The sequence below is a fragment of a genome, unplaced genomic scaffold, assembly GCF_019419815.1.
Source record: "Pyrus x bretschneideri cultivar Hongxiangsu unplaced genomic scaffold, Pyrus_bretschneideri_v1 Contig103, whole genome shotgun sequence".
Classification (NCBI taxonomy): Eukaryota; Viridiplantae; Streptophyta; class Magnoliopsida; order Rosales; family Rosaceae; genus Pyrus; species Pyrus x bretschneideri.
The window spans coordinates 419,565-442,496 of record NW_025999395.1 but is presented as its reverse complement, the minus strand read 5'-3'; the positions used below and the strand labels follow the sequence as shown (position 1 = coordinate 442,496).

Here is a 22,932-nt window from a genome sequence, read left to right as displayed (position 1 = left end):
TAACACGCGGGTAACCCATTTCGACATGATAAGAAAAAAGTTATTTTGATGATTTTAATTTTTTAAACTACTAAAAAAAACTTACTATAAAATACAATAGATATAATGAATATGTATATATTGTTTATTAATTATTATTCTATATAAAATTTAAAATTTAAGTTTTATTTATTTATTTTTATAGTATAATATAGGCAAAGATTGAGATTAAAAATCATAAAACACATTAAAAATAAAATATCAAGTAATTTAAAAATACCCACTACATTAAAAAAATTATAATAATTAATTAACATGTGCGAAAAATATGAAAAAATATGCAAACGCTCATAGTCGTAGTTGCATCCTCTACCCTTTAAGGATGGGTATATGATCGTTTGAATTTTTAAAACCATACAAATTCTCATGAATAGTATTTTTAAGGGAGTTCAAAATAAACAAAATTCATAATCATTAATGTATCAGTTTTAAAGATGTGAAAGCATAATAAACGTTCATAATTGCATCCTCAACGCTTAGACGATGGTTACATAGTCGTTTAGATTTTTAAAACCCTCCAAATCTCATGAACATTATTTTTTATTTGAGTGCAAAATTAATAAAATTAATAATAATTATTGTAGAAGTGTGAAAAATGTGATCACTCATAATGAAAAGTTTTACAACTTTCATGAAGGGGTCAACTCTGAAATTTAGTATGTATATACTAATTTAGTATTATGTTTTACATTTTTTTGGGTCAAATTATGTTTTTAATTTTAATTTTTATTGATTTAAAAGATATTTTTCTTAACGAGTAATAGGTCTGGTCATATTACCTAATAATATTAACGGGTTGATTTTGGGTCGGGTCATATTACCCGTTTACTTTAACGGGTATTACACAACACGACACGACCCGTTAAGCTATCGAGTATGACATGAAAACGAGACGAACATGAGAAACACGACATGAATGCCAATTCTAATCCACATGGTTCATTTTAATTGGATATATGAATTCATATGTGTGCCACATCAACACACTAACAGATTATTTGACAGAATTCTAACAGAAGGACTATATTGATTTGCAACACCTATATTCAGGGACAATATTGATTGATTTTCAATTTCAAGGACCATGTTGATGAGATGGATCAATTTCAGGCACCATTTATGATAAAAACCCTATTAAAAATGCACCAACAAGCTATTTAGTACTACGGTCTAGTGATATTCCTTCTTATTTGTAAGTGAGAAGTTTTAAGTTTAATTCTCGCCAAAAGCGAAATTGAACTACATTAGCACATTGTAAATATTAGCTTACTCCCCCACCCCTTCACTGTAGATACTATCATTTGTTGAAAAAAAAAAAAAAGACAAAAAATGCACCAACAATACTTAATTAAAAATTGAAAGGTAAAGTTTGAAAATTCAAAAAATATAACTTTTAGTTTTTGGTTTTTAGCTATGAAACAAATATGCAAACAAAGAGAAAACCAATTCGGTAATCATTTTCTAATTGGAAGTTTATGCCTACCCAACACTATCATTCTTTTCTAAATGGACGTTTGTGGCTACCCAATTAAGTGCATGTGGTCCATGAGAGTCTCCATGGTTTTGTTGTCTGCACTATTTTCATGTTTGGATTTACAATGTCGCTGTCCCTTCTAAACTCATCTTTCATCTCATCCGTTCATTTTGTCCTACATCATGATTTCTTCTTTTCAAAAAGGTTTGTACATGACAAGTTTGTGGATAAATTCGAGTTCCGTATACCCGAGTTCAAAAAGAAAAAGGGAATTTTAAGACCTTCCAATAGTTTTTTTTTTTTTGTTTTTTTTAACAAACTATATTATCTATATTAAAAGGGAAATGAGTGCGCTTAGTCTCACAATAGGCTAGCAATAATGTGGTTCAAATTCGCTTTTGGCGAGAATCGAACTTAAGACCTGTCACTTACAAGTGAAGATGAATACCACTAGACTGTAGTACTAAGTGGCAAGACTGTCCAATAGTTTAACCACCAAATTCGTAAGTTTTCATTCAATGTTTCTGTGTGCATGTGGTTATGTCTTCCCTCGAAATATTATGCATTAAGACAACCTAAATCTCAAATTTAATCTCACCTATTGACATGGTTGATTGCTTTACAGTCTACGTTAAGTTTTTAGCCTAACATTGGTAGCTAATCGCTTAGATTTTAGGTTTCCAGTTTCAAGTTTTTAGCCCTACATGTATGGAAGTTACTTTCCACACGAGCATTTGTTTTCCCTTGTTTCCTGAGAGCCAATTTAGTACAGTAACACAACTTTTTGTGGACAGGATATGGTGGTGGAGGGGGGGGGGACTGACACTTCCTCCAACACAACTGAGTTTGCATTGGCTGAAATCTTGAACAACTGAGTTTGCATCATCTGAGCCGTCCACGTCCATATCAAGATGAATTGTGACGTAATGATCGTGAATAACGCCAATAACGTTCTCCGACAAGAGGCTGCCATAGAGATTCTCTTGGCGAGATGAGACTTGGTTCATGTTCTCATAGGAGGTGCCTTTCACCATCAAAATGCCACTAAGTCCAACCTATATGTTTGTTGCACACACGTATTATATGTAGTATTAACAATCTTAAAATACAAAATATTATGGTGAATTTCCATAAAAATACAATAAATGACAGGATTAGTCCCTCTGCCAATTCTAGTTATTCAAGCTTGTAAAACTCATAAATAAACGACCACAATCAGAGATATTCATGTTTGTGAGACTCATAAAGTAGAAACAACCACAATCAATCAGATGATACACCATGCACTATTAATCCTAATTATACTCTAATAGAACATATATATATATATATATATATATATCAGGATTTTAATCAAACTCAAAAGGAAACATAAAATGAAAAAATGATTGTAATTATAGGAGAAGTAATCACCACTAACCTTACCCAGTCGACGATATAATCATAGTTAGCAACTGATGCTGCCATTCTAACTACCAATGTCACCTTTGGCCTCACTTCCCTAACCTGTCACAACGCATTATTTTTGTACTAATTATATATTATCATCGCCAATGCTATTTACTTGCATAAAACTGATACACTTGCTAAAAACATCATAATATACTAAATATTTTGTTTAATAGAAATGAAAGTGCATGTATAGATGAGTATTACTACTATTCAAAATATTAATAATGTAACATAAAACTAATAAATACGATACATTTAACATTAAGTTCTTTACCTCCATGCCCGTTATCGAACACTCTGTGTGCCGCCACCCGATATCGCTCATATAGCTCTCGAATATGCAAACCATGTTTGATCGGACGTATGGTTTTCCATCAGCTACCGCAAACACACCATCCATATAGTAGGCGTTATGCGGTCAATCGTTAAGCGGCTCCAGAGGCATTGCCTGTAACCCGAACCCGTATTAGGTCTTAAAGTACCACTCATCGGTGGGGTCCATGTAAAGCACAAATAACTCTGACGTAAACCCTTTGTACATCACATCCCTTAACTCCCTGGTGTCCGGGTCCCAGACTTTGGCCCGAGATACGATGATGCCCGCCCTGGCGTCAGGCTTCAAGTGAAATTCCCAATTTGCCCATTTGACCAAATGATCATTTTCTACCGTAAAACTCGGCCCATCCGGCTGTTCTATAGATATGGGCTTGATCAGGTTTTTCACTTCATTAGGCCTTTGGGCTGAGTACCTATAATCTGTATTGGCGGCCTTTGGTATGGGGATGCTCCTGCCCTTATCCAAAATCTCCACCACTTGTTTGGTGTCTAAGTCAACGAGAACAATTAACCCTTCGATTGGACGCATGTAGAAGTTCACAGTATCCTTGGTGGAGTAGCACTGCACCTTAATTAACCTTGTGTTCTCGTCGGCCGCGCCGTACCACCTCGTGGAAAGAGGGAGACACCCCAGGTCTGCCAAATCGACCCTGCGCTTGATGATCGTATGGTTGAAATCAACGTTTTTGAAGGGGCTGAACGTGGCAGCGATCAGCTCCTTTAGCATCATCATCGGGTAACCGTAGTGGGAGCCAATCTCGTGAACGGTCACCTTGAACGTGGTTAGGTCGACGGTTAGCACAAACGACTTACTGTCGACACGTACGATGATAGAGGCCTTTCTGGGGAAGAAAGGGTCGCCGTGCTTCCATCCGAGGACAAGGGACTTGTCGGGCTCTTGGAGATCCATAGAGTGGAGTGCGTAAGAGAAGGTGGAGGTGAATAGCGCGTGGGTGTTGAGGATGGTGCGGATGGCGTTGAGTTCTTGGATGATGAGGGGGTCGAAAGGCTAGTGGGGGTGTCGGAGCTATGGTCTTTGAGGCGGCGTGTTGGGATAGGGGGTTTGGATTAGATGCGGTTTTTAGAGGAGCACCAGGCGGAGTTTGTTGTGCAGTCGAGGAGGTTGGAGACGTACAAAGGGCGCGTAGGGGAGGTGGGACCAAGTGAAGAGAAGGACTAGGCCTATGCAGAGGGAAAGGGAGAAAAAACACAGGAATCTCCGACCTTCCATGGATTCTGTGTTTTAGAGTTTGAGTGAGAGTGAGAGAGAGATCGTAAATAATGACAAACTAGCTGACAGACGTAAAAGAAAATTCCATGCCGTGGGTTCCAATTGAGCCTAATAAGGCTTCGTCCGGCTGCAAGACGTAAAAGAAAGCGCTACTTGGGAGACAACCCAATACAGTGAATAAAACAAAGCTTGTTCATTGATTTTTCGAGAAATTACAATTGTATCTAACAAAGAAAGAGAAAGATGGAGCCTTCACAAGGGTTGTGTACGTGAGGCCCCACTACGTGGCAACACTCTCGGAGCAGGAGGCATCGGAGTAGAAGGCATCGGAGCAAGAGGCATAGGAGCAGGAGGCACCGAAGATAGATCATTCAAGGCCCCAATCCTTGGTGGAATGCTGGATGACCCAGGAAAAAGGTGCCTCTGGAAGAAAGCTGCAAGCCTTTGACGGTCATCAAGCTCATCAAGCTTCCTCTTCATACCTGTCGAATAATTGTTGGCAAGCACGTGCAAACTTCGGTTCTCGTACTTAAGCTGTTTGATCTCCTGCTTAAGACTCTCCACCTCCGCCATCAAGGATTCAACCTGACGGGAGCGAGCAAGAAGGCGTTGGCCCATGTTGGACACAGAGCCAGCGCACTGAACGCTAAGAGCCAAGGACTCTTGAACGGCCAACTCATCGGACCGTCCTGAAAGCAACTGACTATCTTTGGGAGTGAGGAGGTTCCGAGCTACTATCGTAGTCGTTGTTGCATCCGTTATCACAGAGTCCTCACCTGTAAGAGGGCCATGAGAAGATAAGAAAGACGGGCACCATACCTTATCCTGACACGACGCAACCGGATCATTGCTTAGACTCAAATCTAAGCAAATGTTCGATGGGTTAGATGAGCTAGCCATTTTTCAAGAAGTTAAAAGAGAAGGGTTGGATGGAGTGAAATCTCGACGGGCCGGAGACGATTTCTGGGCAATTTTTAGAGTGTGCATGATAGAGGTGATCGATCACCTCTATTAAAGGAGAGGCATTCACCGATTCATAAATGAAGAGACACCACTCTTCAAAGCCGGATTTTCCGGCGTAAAGATCGCCAGCTCTTCAGACGCAATCCAGGCTTTTCAGAAAGCGTGTGCCACTTTGTCAAAAGCTCCCGGCTTTTCAGAATATGCGTGGAAGGCGAGAAATCAGCTGCACACTTTAGCCGACAAATGTGGGTGACAAAGCCGAAAGCTCCCGGCTTTCCAGAAAGCGAGTGCAACTTTGTCAAAAGCTCCCGGCTTTTCAGAAGACGCGTGCCACTTTGTCAAAAGCTCTCGGCTTTTCAGAAGACACATGGAAGACATTGCCGCATCCGCACTGCCATTTTCCATTACAATTCCTATATACATCAACATTCACGGCAAGGCATACACCCACAAATGCATAACTTTCCTTCTCGGTCGAAAATGTAAGCTGCAACCAACCCGCACAAACATGCTCAGTTTTCTCCTTCTCTTGAGAACACATTTTCAACCATGGATGTATCCCCCAAAGAAGATACCAAATGCCTGGAGTACAAAGGAGGCAAGAGGAAACGATGGATCGAAGCATGTGGATTCATTCGCTGCCTCTTCGAAAGCAAAGGTATCTCATATCATCAAGGGCGAAAGCAAAGGTATCTCATATCATGCTCTTTCCCTGTCTTTTCCTTTGTCCTTGATATTACCTGCATGGCAAAGTGAAAGAAGCAATCAGCCGGCACTTGGAGTCTACCTGGACTCTATTCCCTGGTTGCTTACCTAGCGTTGCTCTCGAGTAGTCATCTTCAACGGTTGATACACTTCCAGAGAAGGGACCACTTCTGCAAAGGGGAGCAAGTAAGGCAAAGGAAAATGATACATTGAAGCATGAGGAGACAAGCATATGCTGAGCTATCCTCTAACCCTCTTCAATACGAATTGGAGAGATTGAACAAAGAAACAGATAAAAGGAGTAAGCTCAGACCTTCGGGGGAGACCAAAAGAATCCTGCTGCCCAGTTCAAGAGTAGCACAAAGGAAAATCAACGATCGGAGGAAACCAAAAGAATCTCTAGCTCAGTTCAAGAGTAGCCTGTGGAAAAACTCAAGATGAAGCCTCACTGCAATCACCAAGGAGAAGATGGAATTTACACTCCATAACCTGATTTGCATCCCTAAACTCTTCTCTTTGTTAGATACATTATGCCATATTTAGTATGTTTAGTTGCTGTTTATGTGTTTACTTTTGTTTGGTGTGTTTTAAACATTGAGGACAATGTTTGATTGAAGTGTGGGGGGGTAACTAAAGTGTTTTGATGCAAATTCGGAGGGTTTTATCCACCATAACTTCAAATGTTGTTTCTTGCTGTTTTTAAGTGTGTTTAGTGTGTTTTGACTTAAAAATTCGAAAATCACATAAAAATTTGAAAAACATGTTTTGAAAAGCCTAAAAAGAGTGTTTTGAGTCGTTTTTGTGTCGTAGGTCACCTTCCAACACAATGATAAGGATTTGGTTTCTAATTGCATGATTGTTAAAAAGAGTTATAAACATAGAGAAAAGTTTGATTTACTCTTGGTATATGCTTGGTTATGGTTATAATGTATGACTTCACATGCAATCATAAAAGAAAAATTCGTTTTTGTAACATGCCTGAAGGAAGGAACTCAAACAAACGCTACAACCCTGAGAGAATTGAGCCTATAACGTTCTTTGGAGAGTATAATCTGTGATTTCTTGTTTTCTAAAGTCGTTGCATGATCTCATTATTCTTTGCTTGGTTACTACTTAGAAGGCGTTTCATCATATAGTTCCAAATGCTAGAACTCATGCCCATTTCATTCAAAGCATATTATTGATTTGCATAACATATATCAAGATGAAGTTGTGTAGTTGCCAACATAGCCAAATAGCCTCGCTTCCCATATTTCGTATATGTTGTAAGTTTTACCCCCGTTGGGTTTTGTTTAGCCTTTATTCTTTGTTAACCCACATTATCCTCACCTAACCTAGTTTAGGACAATCCACACCCTTGTTCTTAAAAGATAGTGAGCATGACTTAAATGAATTCCTTTTGAGTTACATTATGCAAGAAAATGAGTGTGGGGGAAGGAATGCTTGTTCTTAAGTATGTTTGAGATTCAAAAGAAAAGAAAAACAGAAAAGAAAAGAAAGAAAGAAAGAAAAAAGAGCTTGAAAAAAATGAAAGAATGAGTGATTGAAGAAAGGGTTCAAAACACCAATTCTGGCCGTAAATTGTCTAATTTCTCCCTTTTTGTTCAAAAGTTGAGTTTTCATTCAAAAGTGAATTCTAAGTTGATTCAAGTGCTTTGCTCACTATTTCTTTAAGAACCTTTGTTTTCCATATCCCTTCTTTGTTATCCACACGCCCCGAACCCCATTACAACCCGTGACTTCAATCTTGAGTGTTATGTGTTTCAATTTGTGGAGTTTGAACTTGGTATGAGCATATGGTGTCACTGGTTCTCGCATCTAAGTGGTAGTATTCCATTCATGAGATCATATCTAAACATGCTTATTAACTCCAGAAATTGCTCTCTTTGTGATATATATATGTGAGTGTTCGTTTTCATTAATCTTCTCACATATGACTAGATTAGGGTGTGTAGTTAGAAAATCTGAGTGAAAATCGAGTGCATATCTTGTAAGGAATTGAGCAAATTCTCTAAGGCATGTTACTACATTCAAAACATGGTTTTAAATGCTTAATTGTGAAATAGTATGTGGTGACTATGATTAAGAATGTACTTAAGTGTGAAGATGACTAAAATCTGTGAGAATGATGATTTTTAACATGTCATGTGCATTGGAAATCCCTAAGACGGTTGTTGGAAGGTTTAGGTTGTGTTTTACGTGTTTAGTGTCGTTTTGTTTATTTGTTTTTTTTCTGTTTTGCTCGAGGACTAGCAAAAGATAAGTGTGGGGGAGTTTGATAGGAGCATATTCATGCGACTTAAATGGCTTGTTCTCGTGCATTTACATTATGTTTCTCTAGTTATTTTAGTCCTTTATGCTTCTTTTGTGTGTTTTCAGGTTCTAAGGGCTTAGGGAGCAAGAAAGTGCATTTTGAGGCTATTTGGAGCATTTTTGGGCATGGATTGGATAGCTTATCCATGGAGCCAAAAGGATGGACGAAATTGAAGGCCATTGATGCACTTTAGGACATACAACAAAGGGCCTAGCCCATTCTCTCTTATTCTCTCCCTTATAGCCATGCAAAGAACCATCCATTCCATAAAAAACAACCCTATTTTAAGCCCATTCTAAAACCTTGCCATGCATCACATGCATTCCCCTCATAACCTAGTTGTCATTCCACTTCATCAACATATGCATTCCTTTCATAAATCAGCCACATATTCAACCACATGCACTTTAATCATTCAAACATGCACTCCCATTAATTAAACCATTCAAACCAACACAAAAACAACAACATTCCCTCAATGCCGTGCATTCCCAATCCCTTTCCAACATTTCACATGCATTTCCACCTTGGTCATGCTTTCCCATTTCATTATTCATTCACTTTGCATTCATTCAATTCAGCCACATGCACTTAATCTCATTTCATACACAACACCACACCACAAACACATCCACTTCTTCCTAGCCGTGAGTCCCCATTCCATTATAATCCAAACACCATTCCTCATCCATTTCCATAATTCCCCAATCCATTCAACACACCAACAACATCCCTTAGACCTAGTGCCACAATAAAGAGGAAGATAAGAGGGCCTAAACGTTCATACAATTCAAGTTTGAGTTGTTGGAATGTTTAGGCGTTTCTTTGATTTCAATGTTTAATTTCAATTCTCTTTGTTTTGTACGTATGAGGAACTAAACCCCCCTTAGCTAGGGGGTGATTCGAAATATATGCTTATGCTTGCAATATGATTTGATTACTTCTAATTGCGTTTCATAAGTTGTGAATTCAATTTGTTTAACTATTTGATTGATAACCTATTTATGTATGTTTATTGAGAGTTCACGCTTAATTTTCATGCATGAATATGACGCTAGAATATAAGTGAGTTTCACGTAATAGTTATGAACTTATATTCACAACTAGTGGAGGTTGCTTATAAACAATCGCGTTAAACAAATTCTTGTCATAAGTTTCATGCAATCATAGTAACGAATGCCTCGTCAACACTTATAATTTTCATAGAGCGTAATGATTCTTGCTTGTATCTCTATTATGCAATCATGTAGGGGACTTGTGGGGAATGTTTTGGGTTGTCGAATGCAATCATCCAATTCAATAACGTTAGGAAGATTTGAAGGTTAATTTAAGCGGACCTAATTAACCCGGGGTGATGAGTTTCATAATTCATTGAAATGCAATTGGAAATCTTTTTATTATGCAAGTATAACATGTGTGGAGATGAACCCCTTGGCTAGCATCCATTCATTTCATCAATTTCATATTTACATTCTGTCTAGTTTATTAACTTGTTTCGTTATTTCAATTTTCGTCAAACCTCAATCCCCCTTTTGCTTTAATGTTCAATTTAGTTAGAAATCAATTTAGTTTGTGTTTTTAAAGCATTTTGAGTCTTTTGGTTTGTCTTAGTGTTTTAACGTTTAGTTTCACATTCTTTGAGTCTAGTTTAGTGTTTTATATTGTTTTTACGTTTTTGAGTCAGTTTCCAAGAGATTAACAATCCCTCCTAATCCCCAATCCAGAACGATCCCTACTTATACTTATACTACAATTGACAAAAAGAGGGTTTAATTTGTGTGCGTATAATTCACGCATCACTAAGCATGGTGGGAATAACTTAACTAAGTGCAATGGTGCCAACATGATATAATTCTGAGGCATTCATTCTCTAGAGGCCAAACTAGATGGGTAATGACAAGAGTTGTAAATGACTAAAGTGTTATTCTCTCATCATTATTTTTGCTAACCAAAATGATATAATTCTGAGGTGGGCTTGGTAATGGTGAGTCTCCCATACCCTGCTAAGAGTTCAACAAAACTCTCGAATTCCGATGAGGGATATGGAATTTGCCAAAAATAGTGGGTGGTGCTATTTGATTTAAAGACCCGAATCAAATAGCTTAAAATCAATCAATTTATATTCGTTATGTATTTGTTTACCAATATATTTGCAAACGCTATCCAAAACTTGACAAAGAAAAACCGAACGCTTTAGTTTCCGAACTTGGTACCACAATCCCATAGATTGTCTTGAATGGATTGTAAAAGTACCTAAGTAGTCTCATCCTCACAATCTTCCTATTGATAATGTATCAATGGAAGAACATGTTAGATAAGTCTACCATGAAGAGGACAATGCAAACTCTAGTGCTTGTCTCTTTGTTACACGAACAAGGAACTTGAGAAGTAAGCACAAGGGCATGGACACTTTATGTGCCATGATTCTTCACTTACAAATTGTTGTATGAAGAAATGAGAGTTGCCTTGAACAACTCTTGAAAGTTTGTTATTATGTTTAGAACATAATGGTTGGTTGACAAAAATAGTCCATTTATATGGACTTATGATGATTTTGAATCATTGAGTGTTGAAGTGTTAAACCACTTAACGAGACGGAAACTAGGCAAGGACTTCACCTTTGTGTCCCTATCCTAATGGTTCACTAAGTTTATTGTAAACTATATAGTGAACAATAACCGCACGCTCTCCAAATCGTTTGATGTGTATAACACATTTGAAATAAGTTTCAAGAGAGATAGTGGGAGTTTAGGGACCATGACTATTGTAGTCAAAAGGGAAGTCAAATGAAGAAGGCAAAATAACTCCAAGGGAACAAACTTTCTTTATGAAAGGATGGACATTGGAAGGGGTATTTGCAAGAAATGTCTTGCGAGTGTCAAAGAACACACCTTTTGAAGGTGTTGTAAAATATTCTTGAATAATTCAAAACAGTTGGTTCTTCTACTTGAATACATGATTCTGTATTAGCAACTATGTTTTACAATTGTTGTAAAAGTGTGCTAATAAAAAGTAGAAGATTAATGAGAGAAGAGAAAGTACTTCACATTCGGAAAGTGAATAAAATATAGATCTCTACGAAAGCGGATTGTACTTACTTCCTCATATGAACTACCAAAGAAATTGGAAGATACTAAAGATTGTCTTTACATTCCAATTTTAAGGAACTTAAATCCGTCACTATAGTAGAGAAGGATGAATGTTTTGTTTGACAAAACATTGTTCTTTATTAATCAATAATTAGATTATTGTAATTTAATTGGTTGTCTCTATAGCAGAGATGATGTGGTAGTTTTACTGTTTAAAATACGATGATGCTTAAAACCCAAAAGGTTGCAAGGTAGTGACTAATCCCAACTGAGTTGTGATACCTCTAAAACATAAGTTACGAGTTGGTCATAGATGGATGCTTTGGATCGTTAGATCCGGATCCAATACCTTCTTGTTCAAATTGTATAGAGGCGAAATGTTCGAATCTTTATTCTTTTGGAAAGAAGAAAGAATCACAAAGTTGTTGAGGTTAATTCACTTAGATGTTAGTGGCACTTGTCCACAACATAATACTACTCATGTTGTATGACATTCACCGAAGATCACTCTCGGTTGGACTATAGTTTATTTTGAATAAACACAAGTCCGAATACTTTGCAAAAGGTTTCAAAGAATTCAAGAAATGTAAGTAGATGAGTAAGACGTCTAAAGTATTTACCTCCTTAGATTTGATCCAAGAAAAAAGTAACACTTTAGATTAATTTCCTTGAAAAATATCAAGGAAAGTAGCATCGTAAGATAATGAATTTCTCCATTAGGAGAAGAATGAACATAAATAAGATTTAGTTCGTTGGACATTATCAATTACCCATATATATATGATATATACTTCTAAGACATGTTAGTTGTAGAGATCCATCCATCATGGATCTTAGCAAGCTAGTGGGAGCTATAAGCGTCTTATGAGAAAAGATCAATTGTTTGATTTCTAATAAAGATGTAAATGAATCTTTTGTTTACTAGGTTTACAAAAGATTAGTGGGAGTTGATCATATTCCTAAATTTGAATATATATACATGATATTTATTAATTTTGAAAATGAAACGAATTCTTCATCGTTAAAGTTATGACTTTAAACATTCTATAATGATAGAATGTATATGGGAGACATAGTCTATATACATGGGATGGAAATCTATAATGATAGATTTCAAGATATAATTGGATTATATCAATCCCTAAAATAGACAAGAGATGCTAGGAAGTTTCTCATATGATGATAAACTTCAATTAGAATGACAATTCTAGTGAGACTAGGAAGTTGTTCTTCTCAAAGGGAATGTACCCTTTGACTCCCAAAGAAATAATGCGTAAATAGAATCCTTTATGCATATGCAGAAAGGTGATTTATGTATTACATATTGTATGAAAACATTGATATAAGTTGTACCTAGAACGGTACAAGATGATATCAGTGCAAGCCCAGGATCAGAACCATGGCAACTGTCAAGTGAATCCTTAGGTATTTAAGAAATACTAAGGATGGATTCCTCAAGAATGAGGAAGAATTAGAGTAACGTAATGGAAGCGTAAATGTATTAGATTATGAATCTAATCCATCATAGAATATCTCTTCATTATGAATGAAGTGATAATGAGATATCTCTTTATTATGACTAAAGAGATATTTGGGTGGAAACGTTAAAAGTAAATGTGTTCCATCATGTATGCAAAATATATTGCCATATAGAAGCTTACAACATTGTTGTTTGGATGGGAAAGTTCATTCATGAACTCTCCATTCGGTTCCAACCAGAAAGTGTATGACACTAATGGGGCGATAGCTCAAGCCAGGGAATCAAGGTCTCATCAAGGTCCGAACTCAAATGAGAGACTGAACCACATGATTGAGAATCATGTATAATGGTGACGTCGTTATTCTCAAGGTTGCTTCTATGGATAACATATAGATATCCATTGTTTAGGCCTACTACTCAGCCATTTATGAAATGAATTACAGAAGAGGTATCATCAATGATGACTAAGCTGATTGGCTCTAGTGCAAGTGGGAGATTGTTGGAAATGTGCCCTAAAACCAATCATATGATGATACTTTACGGACATTTCAAACTAATGTAGTTTAAATGTAAAGGGCAAAAATTATTGTTTGAGCCGTCTCATATAAATGTTATATGCTTAAACGATAAGTCCAAGGAATATGTGATTGGAAGAATGCGATCTAAAGAAGTTAGATTCATGAGACCATTCTTTCGTTGACACATCCTAAACGTTCCTGATCATAGGATTGTCAATTGGGCATTGACAGTCCGTTAAGATCAGTACGTGCTATGTCTTCTCTCAGGGAGAGTGACTAGTCTCGAGTCATTGGTATGTGTGACATCAAGACAAGTACGTAGGTGCTCAATAGAGAATGAGTTCACTGAACACGATCAACGAAGAGTTCTCATATTCATGTCACATGAGAACTCATGGTTGGGATAATGCAAATTAGTCTTTTGACCTGAGGCATCACAGTTGTCTTGTGGTTAGGTCCTTAATCTTTGATTATGTCAAAGTCACTCCATCAGGAGGGTGTCCACGACATTGTTGGGGTTAAGCCACTTAGCCATGGAGGCAAGTGAATGCGCAACAAGGGATCTCTAACCTTCAAACTGTTTGAGGGAGAATACTCTATGATATGATTAAGAATCTTTGGCCAAAGTATGAATGAGATTTAGGAATGTGTTCCAAATCACATTCAAGGTAATCATATAAGCACAAGACTCACATTGGATAGTAGACATGAATAAACTATCAAAACAAACAATGTGGTCAAGAGTATTGTATTAGAGAAAGACCGTATTGCATTTGTAATCCTAAAACTGAATAGGTTCTCCACCTCTTCTGATTAGCTTGGGTAACCATGACATGCTGCTAGGCGTCAACCATGGTTTGTGGAAGCCCTAAAAGTGTATTATCACTAACGGGAGAATTGAAAGTAAGTTTCAATTCACAATCGATTTGAAAGAGTTTGAATCGCCCACTGCCTCGCTAAAAGGAACCTAATGGATCGTACACCGTGTAAGGTAGAGATTGAAGATTCAACGGAGATGAGTAAGAATAATTAAATGGTTTAATTGTTTATGGCAAGGATTAATTAATATGATTATTAATCAAACGAATAAGTTCGTTAAAAGACCTCGGGATAGTTTTGGACCTTAAGGCCCAATGGGCTTCGAACGTCAAGTCCATTGACTTAAGTTGTATGACAACTTAATGAATAATGATTCATAAAGGCCCAAATAGCCCAATAAATCCCATATGGCCGGCCATTTAGAGGAGGGTAGTGAACTTGGCTTAATTGCAAGTTTGCCACTCCATTGTGAGGTGGTATAAAGACATTTTTATAGCCATTTCATCCTTAGGGTTTTCTTAGGAGTAAAGATGAGAACACAAACCTCCCTTTGCTCTAAAAGAGGCCGGCCACCCTTGAGGAAAACATCTAGCAATCTTACTTCCTCAAGGTCACTCATTTCTTCTACAATATGCCTTGGTGTGGAGACTTAGAGGTTCTCAATTTTGGGAACTTGGAGAAACCTTTTCATCTATCCAAATCCATGGATCTAAGATGCAAGGAATGAAGGCCCTCTCTTTGGGTGATTAGCCTTTGCTTATGCAAAGAGGAATCTACAAAGGTATTGATTTCTCAACTCACTTTGTTTTGAGTTGAGTCTTGGTTCACCTATCTACTAGGCTTTGAAGTTCATGGGTTAAGTTTTGTTTTTGAGTGCATATAAACATGATTCCGCCTTTTAATTGTTAATTGCATGTTGTTGATGTTGCTCAAATGAACTTGTTTTTCACAAATCTTCCTTCACTAAACTATCTTGGTTGTCACTTCAGAACTGTCGTCTTTTTTTTTTCATGATATACATGCTTCTCTGTTACAAATTGGAAAAATAAAAGTTGTTAATGTAAATGAAGAGAGTGATTTTCCTAATAAATAATTGAGTAAATTTTCGTGGTACTCAAATGCATTTAATAAGATTCATTAAAATAAAAATTGCAAGCTACCTTTTATTGTTGGTCAGCAACCTTCTACAAACTTTATTTCGGTGCCAGCACAAACAATCACAACCTTCGTAAATAACAATTGACAAAAACCTGATCGGATTCAAGATAAATCTTCAATGACAGTCATGATAAAATCTGCCATTCTTCTAGTAGCATTCTTGCAATAAATAAAAAAGAAAAAGACAGCCATTGAGTTGCTTTACTTCCAAATTCAACTCATCCACCATACATAAAACAACTAGAGGGAGGAAATCAAAACAAAATCCTAAAACATAAAATTTCCAGTGCATGCACCACGTAGCTCCATATACGGTTATATACCACTCCTAAAATCAAATTATGCAGAACTATACACCATAAACATTCTCAAAGATACAATGTTCGGCTTGTATACTACTCAAACGACATAATCCATCGAAAATTAATTTGCAAGAAGAATAAAGAAAATTTACCCTAACAGCACCATTAAAAAAATGGGAATCCTGGAGATATTTTTGTTCAACCTGAATGGAAAATCAACAGAATTTCAAATTTCAAACAGTGAGCATTTTTCAAACCCAAAATTGAATCATCACAAAACGAATTCAGTGCAACCATTATGCTCAAGGGAAATTTATTGTAACAAAATTCAAATGGATAGCAATCATGTCCGTGAATAACTATGACTTTTCTTATAACAACTTGACAGGTCCAATCCCAAATTCTATCATTTTCCTAAAGATGTTCCAATTTCGCAAAATCTTAAATCCAACTACATTTCTCATTGACCAAAAATGGCCACGTATGAGAACCAAAACAAAGCCTTGAAGGGGGGAAGAAGAAAGCAAAAAAAAAAAAAAACTGAGTAAAGGTACTGTTCGGCTTCTGCAATAATGATTTACCTAACAAAAGTTTCCATTTTGTTGGGGGTTTAGGCACTGGCAGCTGTAGAAAGCAATAGAATATGTCATTGGTGGGCAGATGTTATGCTTAAGAATACAATAGCAACTCCTAAAACATGTGTAACTAAGTTTCTTTTTAACTAGAGGTGAATTCGAAACCATGATCATATGTTTTATATAGATTGATTACATCTAGTTATTGTTTCATAAAATATGAATGCAATTTACTTATCTGCTTTATAGAGAACTTATTCTTGTTTGTGTTATTAAGGGTGCACACTTAGTTTGCATGCAGGGATTTGATGTTAGAATATAAAGGAATTTCACCTAATTTATGAACTTATATTTGTAAGTAGTAAAAGTCACTAGTCATGATTGAGTTAAGTAAATTCTTGGCAGGAGTATCATGCTTTTCACAGTTACGAATGCTTTGTCAATGCTTATGATTTTCACAGAACTTAATGACCTTTGAGATGTATCTCTATCATGCTTTTCATAGTTAAGGAAATTGAGAAGAATAGTTTGGTTGTGTCGCTAAGTCCAATTCAATGAACTTAGGAAAATCTGAGAGTTAATTAGTGTTGTTCACAGTTAATTTGGGGCATTGTCATTCATGGTTTGTAGGAAGAAAAACTGGAAATCATTTGTATGCATATGATTCATGTGTGGAGAAGAATCCTTTATCTATCCTTTCACTATCCTTTCATCCATATTTCATTCACAACTTAATTTACTTGTTGTATTTTACTTTTGTTTTAATTAAATTCATCCAAAATCCCCCCTCATTGTTTTGTTGTTACTTTAACTTAGTTTTCAGTTTTATAAATTTAATTTGTGTTCATTAGCATCCCTTCGAATCCTCGGAATAGAACGATCCCTACTTACTCGTATTATAGTTGCATAATTTATAGGGTTTAATTTGTGTGTGAGTTTCTATCACATCAACTTCTCTCAACAATTAGTTAATCCTCAGAGATTTCTTTTTTCCCCTGTTTATTTTCAACCATCTATTCTTAGTCATTTACGGCAAGGAGATATTTAATCCTTAGAGATTTCTTTTTTCCCCTGTTTATTTTCAACCATCTATTCTCAGTCATGTTTTCACATATATCTTTATCTTTGTTCACGTTTCAAATGTGAAGCATTTTTTTCTCTTCACTCATTAATCATCTACTTCTTACTAATCACTCTTTTACAATGATTGGAAACATAGTTGCTTGTACAAAATCAAACTTACAAGTAGAAGAACCAACTGTTTTGAACTATTTGAAGAACAATTGACAACAACTTCAAAATGTGTGTTCTTGACACTTTTAGGACAATGCATACAAACTCTGTCCAATGTCCATCATTTCATAAAGAAAGTTTGTTCCCACGGAGTTATTTAGCCTTCTTCATTTGACTTCTCCTATGACTACAATGGTCACGGTCCCGAAACTACTGTCTCTCTTGAAAGTTATTTCAATTGTGTTACGCACATCAACCAATTTGGAGAGCGTGGTGCCGTGTGGTAATTTTCATTCCATAGTTTCCAATAAACTTAGTGAACCATTGAATAGGGACACAAAGGTGAAGTCCTAGCCTAGTTTCTATCTAGTAAAGTGGGTTAACACTTCAATACTCAATGATTCTAAATCATCATTAGTCCATATGATTCAAAATCATCATTCTCCATATTGATGGACTATTGTCCCTTAACAACTATCTTGTTTCTAACAAGATTACAAACATTCAAGAGTTGTTCAAGGCAACTCCAACTCTCATTTCTTCATGCGACATCATGGCACATAAAGTGTCTATCTCTTTGCGCTAACTTCTTAAGTTCCTTTATTCATTCATCAAAGGAATAAGCACATGTATACGTAGTTGTGTTATCCTCTATATGTTAGATATTTTTAACATGTTCTTCCAATGATACATTATCAATAGGAAGACGGTGAGAATGGGACTAGTAAGGTACATATCCAATCCATTTAGACAATCTATGAGATTCTAGTACCAAGTATGGAAACTAAAGCCTTTGTCAAGTTTTGGATAACATGTTTCAAATATATCGGTAAATAATACATAAAGAATATAAATTGATTAATTTTAAACTATTTGATTTGTGTTTATAATTCAAATAGCACCAGCCAATACTTTGGAAAATTCCATATCCCTTAAAAGGAATTTGAGAGTTTTGGAAGAAACTCTTAGTAGGGTATGGGAGGCTCATTGTTACCAAGTCCACCTCACAAGGATATGATATTGACTAGAGTTAATAATAATGAGAAAGTACACTTGCTCATTTACATGTCTTGTAAGTACCCATCTTATTTGGCCTCTCAATAATGTTGCCTCATAATGATATGATATTGATGTCATTACACTTAGTTAAGTCATTCCCACCATGCAAGTTCATGTAGGAGTTCAAGAACAACCTAACAATGATACGATGTTGGCCATTCTCGTTGCTTACCCTTTACAATAGCATGTATGCCTATAAAACTCCTCTGAGTGTAAGTACATATTGTGTACTCCCCCATGATAGGGTTAAGTTGGTGTATGAGTCACAAATGATTGAAGCCTACCACGGTGGAAGGCCATGAATGAGTGTTCAAAGCACTCGCATTTTTGTTAACTTAATATTGGTTTGGTTGAGGATTTCATGTCTCATCACATGCCAACATTCATTTTAATCTAATTAAGACTATTTGGTCCTACCACAACTACTGGTCCATGTGATTGATTAAGTAGCATATGATACTTCCATGTTTATGTAAAACATTGTTTGAAGCAAGAGTATATGGTACTACCAACGATAGTTTTGCACTTTGATGGGCTGATATAGTTGCCTTAAGGCCTTAGGATGACTATGAACCTTCGATTTGATCCAACACAAGCCTTGTGTTGGATCTCGATCTCAGGAGGGTGATTAATTTTAGTTACGTGTTTAATCACATAAAGGCATGTTTCCCTGTTGGGAGTTGGACCCAACTACTCTAATTTGCATGCATATAAGAAAATATAAAAGGAGTACTTTAAAGAAATAAAGAGTATAAGATCTTTTATAACATATTTGTTCAAATCAAATTACGACCAAAATCTAATCTACACATTCTCATGGTTCAAACATATTTTATAGATGGCTAATCACATAGCTCAATTATCGTGACTTAGGTTAAGAATCACCCTTTCATTAATTAACTAATCACATTAATCAATTAGACTAGAATGCAACAAATTAATTGGTTTTTGGACTCATGGATTTAATCTTAAATGGAACTAAGTATGAGAATCAAATTCTCATCAAAGGAGATACAATCTGTCATTTTAAAGAGTCGAGGTCAAAATGCAATTTTCACCAACGTTTATGTCACAAAGCAAACAGACAAACTTTCAGATTCATATGTAAATACATGAGAGTTCATATCCTCACATAATCACAACATGATCCATAAGGGTCATGGATATTTTAAGTCTCATGAAAAGAACAAAACAATTTCATCCTTTAGTGAATGATGACCTAAATGCAAATTCATAAACTTTCGAGGTAAAACTGCAAATAATCAAAAGTTCAAAACTTTTAAGTTATTACAACAAGGATCCAAAATATTCAGGACCATGTAAAATTTCATTAAAAAAGAACTAAACTATTTGCCCTTTAGCGAATGAGGACCTAAATGTGAAAGCATAAACTTTTAGACCAAAACACAAATACATAAAAGTACACAACTTTATGTAATTGCAAGAAATACCGAAAAGACAAAAGACCCTTTCTTTAAAGGGTGGCTGGTTTTGGTGTTGGAAATGTGCCCTAAAACCAATCATATGATGATACTTTATGGACATTTCACATGTTAAACTAATCTAGTTTAATATTAAGGGCAAACATTATTGTTTGAGCCGTCTCATATAAATGTTATATGCTTAAACGATAAGTCCAAGGAATATGTGATTGGAAGAATGCGATCTAAAGAAGTTAGATTCATGAGACCATTCTTTCGTTGACACATCCTAAACGTTCCTGATCATAGGATTGTCAATTGGGCATTGACAGTCCGTTAAGATCAGTACGTGCTATGTATTCTCTCAGGGAGAGTGACTAGTCTCGAGTCATTGGTGTGTGTGACATCAAGACAAGTACGTAGGTGCTCAATAAAGAATGAGTTCACTGAACACGATCAACGAAAAGTTCTCATATTCATGTCACATGAGAACTCATGGTTGGGATAATGCAAATTAGTCTTTTGACCTGAGGCATCACAGTTGTCTTGTGGTTAGGTCCTTAATCTTTGATTATGTCAAAGTCACTCCATCAGGAGGGTGTCCATGGCATCGTTGGGGTTAAGCCACTTAGCCATGGAGGCAAGTGAATGCGCAACAAGGGATCTCTAACCTTCAAATTGTTTGAGGGAGAATACTCTATGATATGATTAAGAATCTTTGGCCAAAGTATGAATGAGATTTAGGAATGTGTTCCAAATCACATTCAAGGTAATCATATAAGCACAAGACTCACATTGGATAGTAGACATGAATAAACTATCAAACCAAACAATGTGGTCAAGAGTATTTGATGCGAGAATTATACGCGCACAAATTAAACCCTCTTTTTGACAATTGTAGTATGGATGTAAGTAGGGATCGTTCTGGACCGGGGATTAGGAGGGCTTGCTAAAACCTTCTAAATTGACTTAAGAACGTAAAAACAATATAAAACACTAAACTAGACTCAAAGAATGCAAAACTAAAATTTAAAACATTAAGACAAACCAAAAGACTCAAAACTAATTTTGGACGAATTTAAGATTATGGCTTGATTCAGAATACTTTAAAACACAAACTAAACAGATTCGAAGCACTAAAGAACAAGAAAGTAAAAAGGGGGGAAAAGTTTTGATTTGACGAAAATTGAAATAACAAAACAAGTTAATAAACTGAGCGGAATGTAAATATGAAATTGTGATGGAATGAATGGAATGAAGGCTAGCTAAGGGGTTCTTCTCCACACATGTTATACTTACATACAAGATTGATTCTCAGTTGGTCTTTCGATAAATTATGAAACTCAACACTCCGGATTAATTAGGTCCGCTTAAATTAACCGTCAAGTTTTCCTTAAGTTAATGAATTGGATGGGCTTGCGCAACGCAATTCACAACATTCTCCAAAAGTCCTTTACGTGAACAGCACAATAAAGATACAATCAAAGATCATTAAGCATTATGAAAACTATAAGTGTTGACGAGGCATTCGTTACTATGATGAGCATGAAACTCGTGCCAAGAATATGTTTAACACGATTGTTTATAAGCAACCTCCACTACTTGTGAATATAAGTTCATAACGATTAGGTGAAATTCACTTATATTCTAGCGTCATATTTATGCATGAAAATTAAGCGCGCATTCTTAATAAACATTCATAAATAAGCTATCAATCAAACGGTTAAACAAATTGAATCCACAACTTATGAAATTCCAACGAAAGTTAATCAATTCATATTGCAAATATAAACATAGTTTCGAATCACCCCCTAGCTAAAGGGGGTTTAGTTCCTCATAACTTTGAAATCAAAGAAACACCTAAACATTCCAACAACTCAAAACTTGAATTGTATGAACGTTTAAGCACTCTTTTCTTCCATACATACAAAACAAAGAGAATTAAAATGAAACTTTGAAATCAAAGAAACACCTAAACATTCCAACAACTCTAACGTGAATTGTATGAACGTTTAGGCCCTCTTATCTTCCTCTTTATTGTGGCACAAGGACTAAGGGATGTTGTTGGTGTGTTGAATGGATTGGGGGATTATGGAAATGGAAGAAAAGGAGGAGAAATGGAAGGGAAACTCACGGCCAAAGGGGGAAGAATGGATGATTTTGAAGAGTGTTTTTGTATGAAAATGAGGAATGCCTTGAATGATGAGAATGCAAGGTATTTATAGGAGTAGTGGAGGGAACATATGGCTGCAATGCATGTGATAAAAGACTAGGAAAGTGGGTGGAAAGCTGGAATTTTCACAAGGGGGCCAAAGGGATCCCACGGCAAAGGAAAGGATGGTGCATGTGGGCTGATTTGTTTGTTAAAGAAGCATGTGTTTGGGAAGCTTTCTTGCTCATTTTCTGGATGCAATGATGAAAAGTTTAATAAATAATGCATGTAGGTGGCTGAAATGATGAAGAATGAGTGGTGGAAATGCAAGGGAAAACTAGAAATACATGTGAAGATGCTGGAATTTCACAAGGTGAAGTGCACGGCAATGATGCTTGTTTGTTGGTGAAAATGTGTTGGTTGCATGTTTGTGGATGAATGGGGTGTAAAGGTGGCTGCAAGGTTGAATGATTAAATGTGCATGTGGGTTGAAATGCAAGGTGAATGAATAATGAATGCATGTGTTGATGAAATTACATTTGGAAAGCTGAAATGTGGAGGGGATGCACGGCATGGATGTTTTGGTGTGTGAATGGATATTGTTTTGCATGT

The 22,932-nt window shown here is 36.2% G+C and overlaps 1 pseudogene; it reads right to left on the bottom strand.

Annotated features, from left to right (window-relative positions):
• Nucleotides 1-1,886: 1,886 nt before the first annotated feature.
• The window catches only part of LOC103955518, a 62,661-nt pseudogene continuing 41,615 nt past the window's right edge, over nt 1,887-22,932 (bottom strand).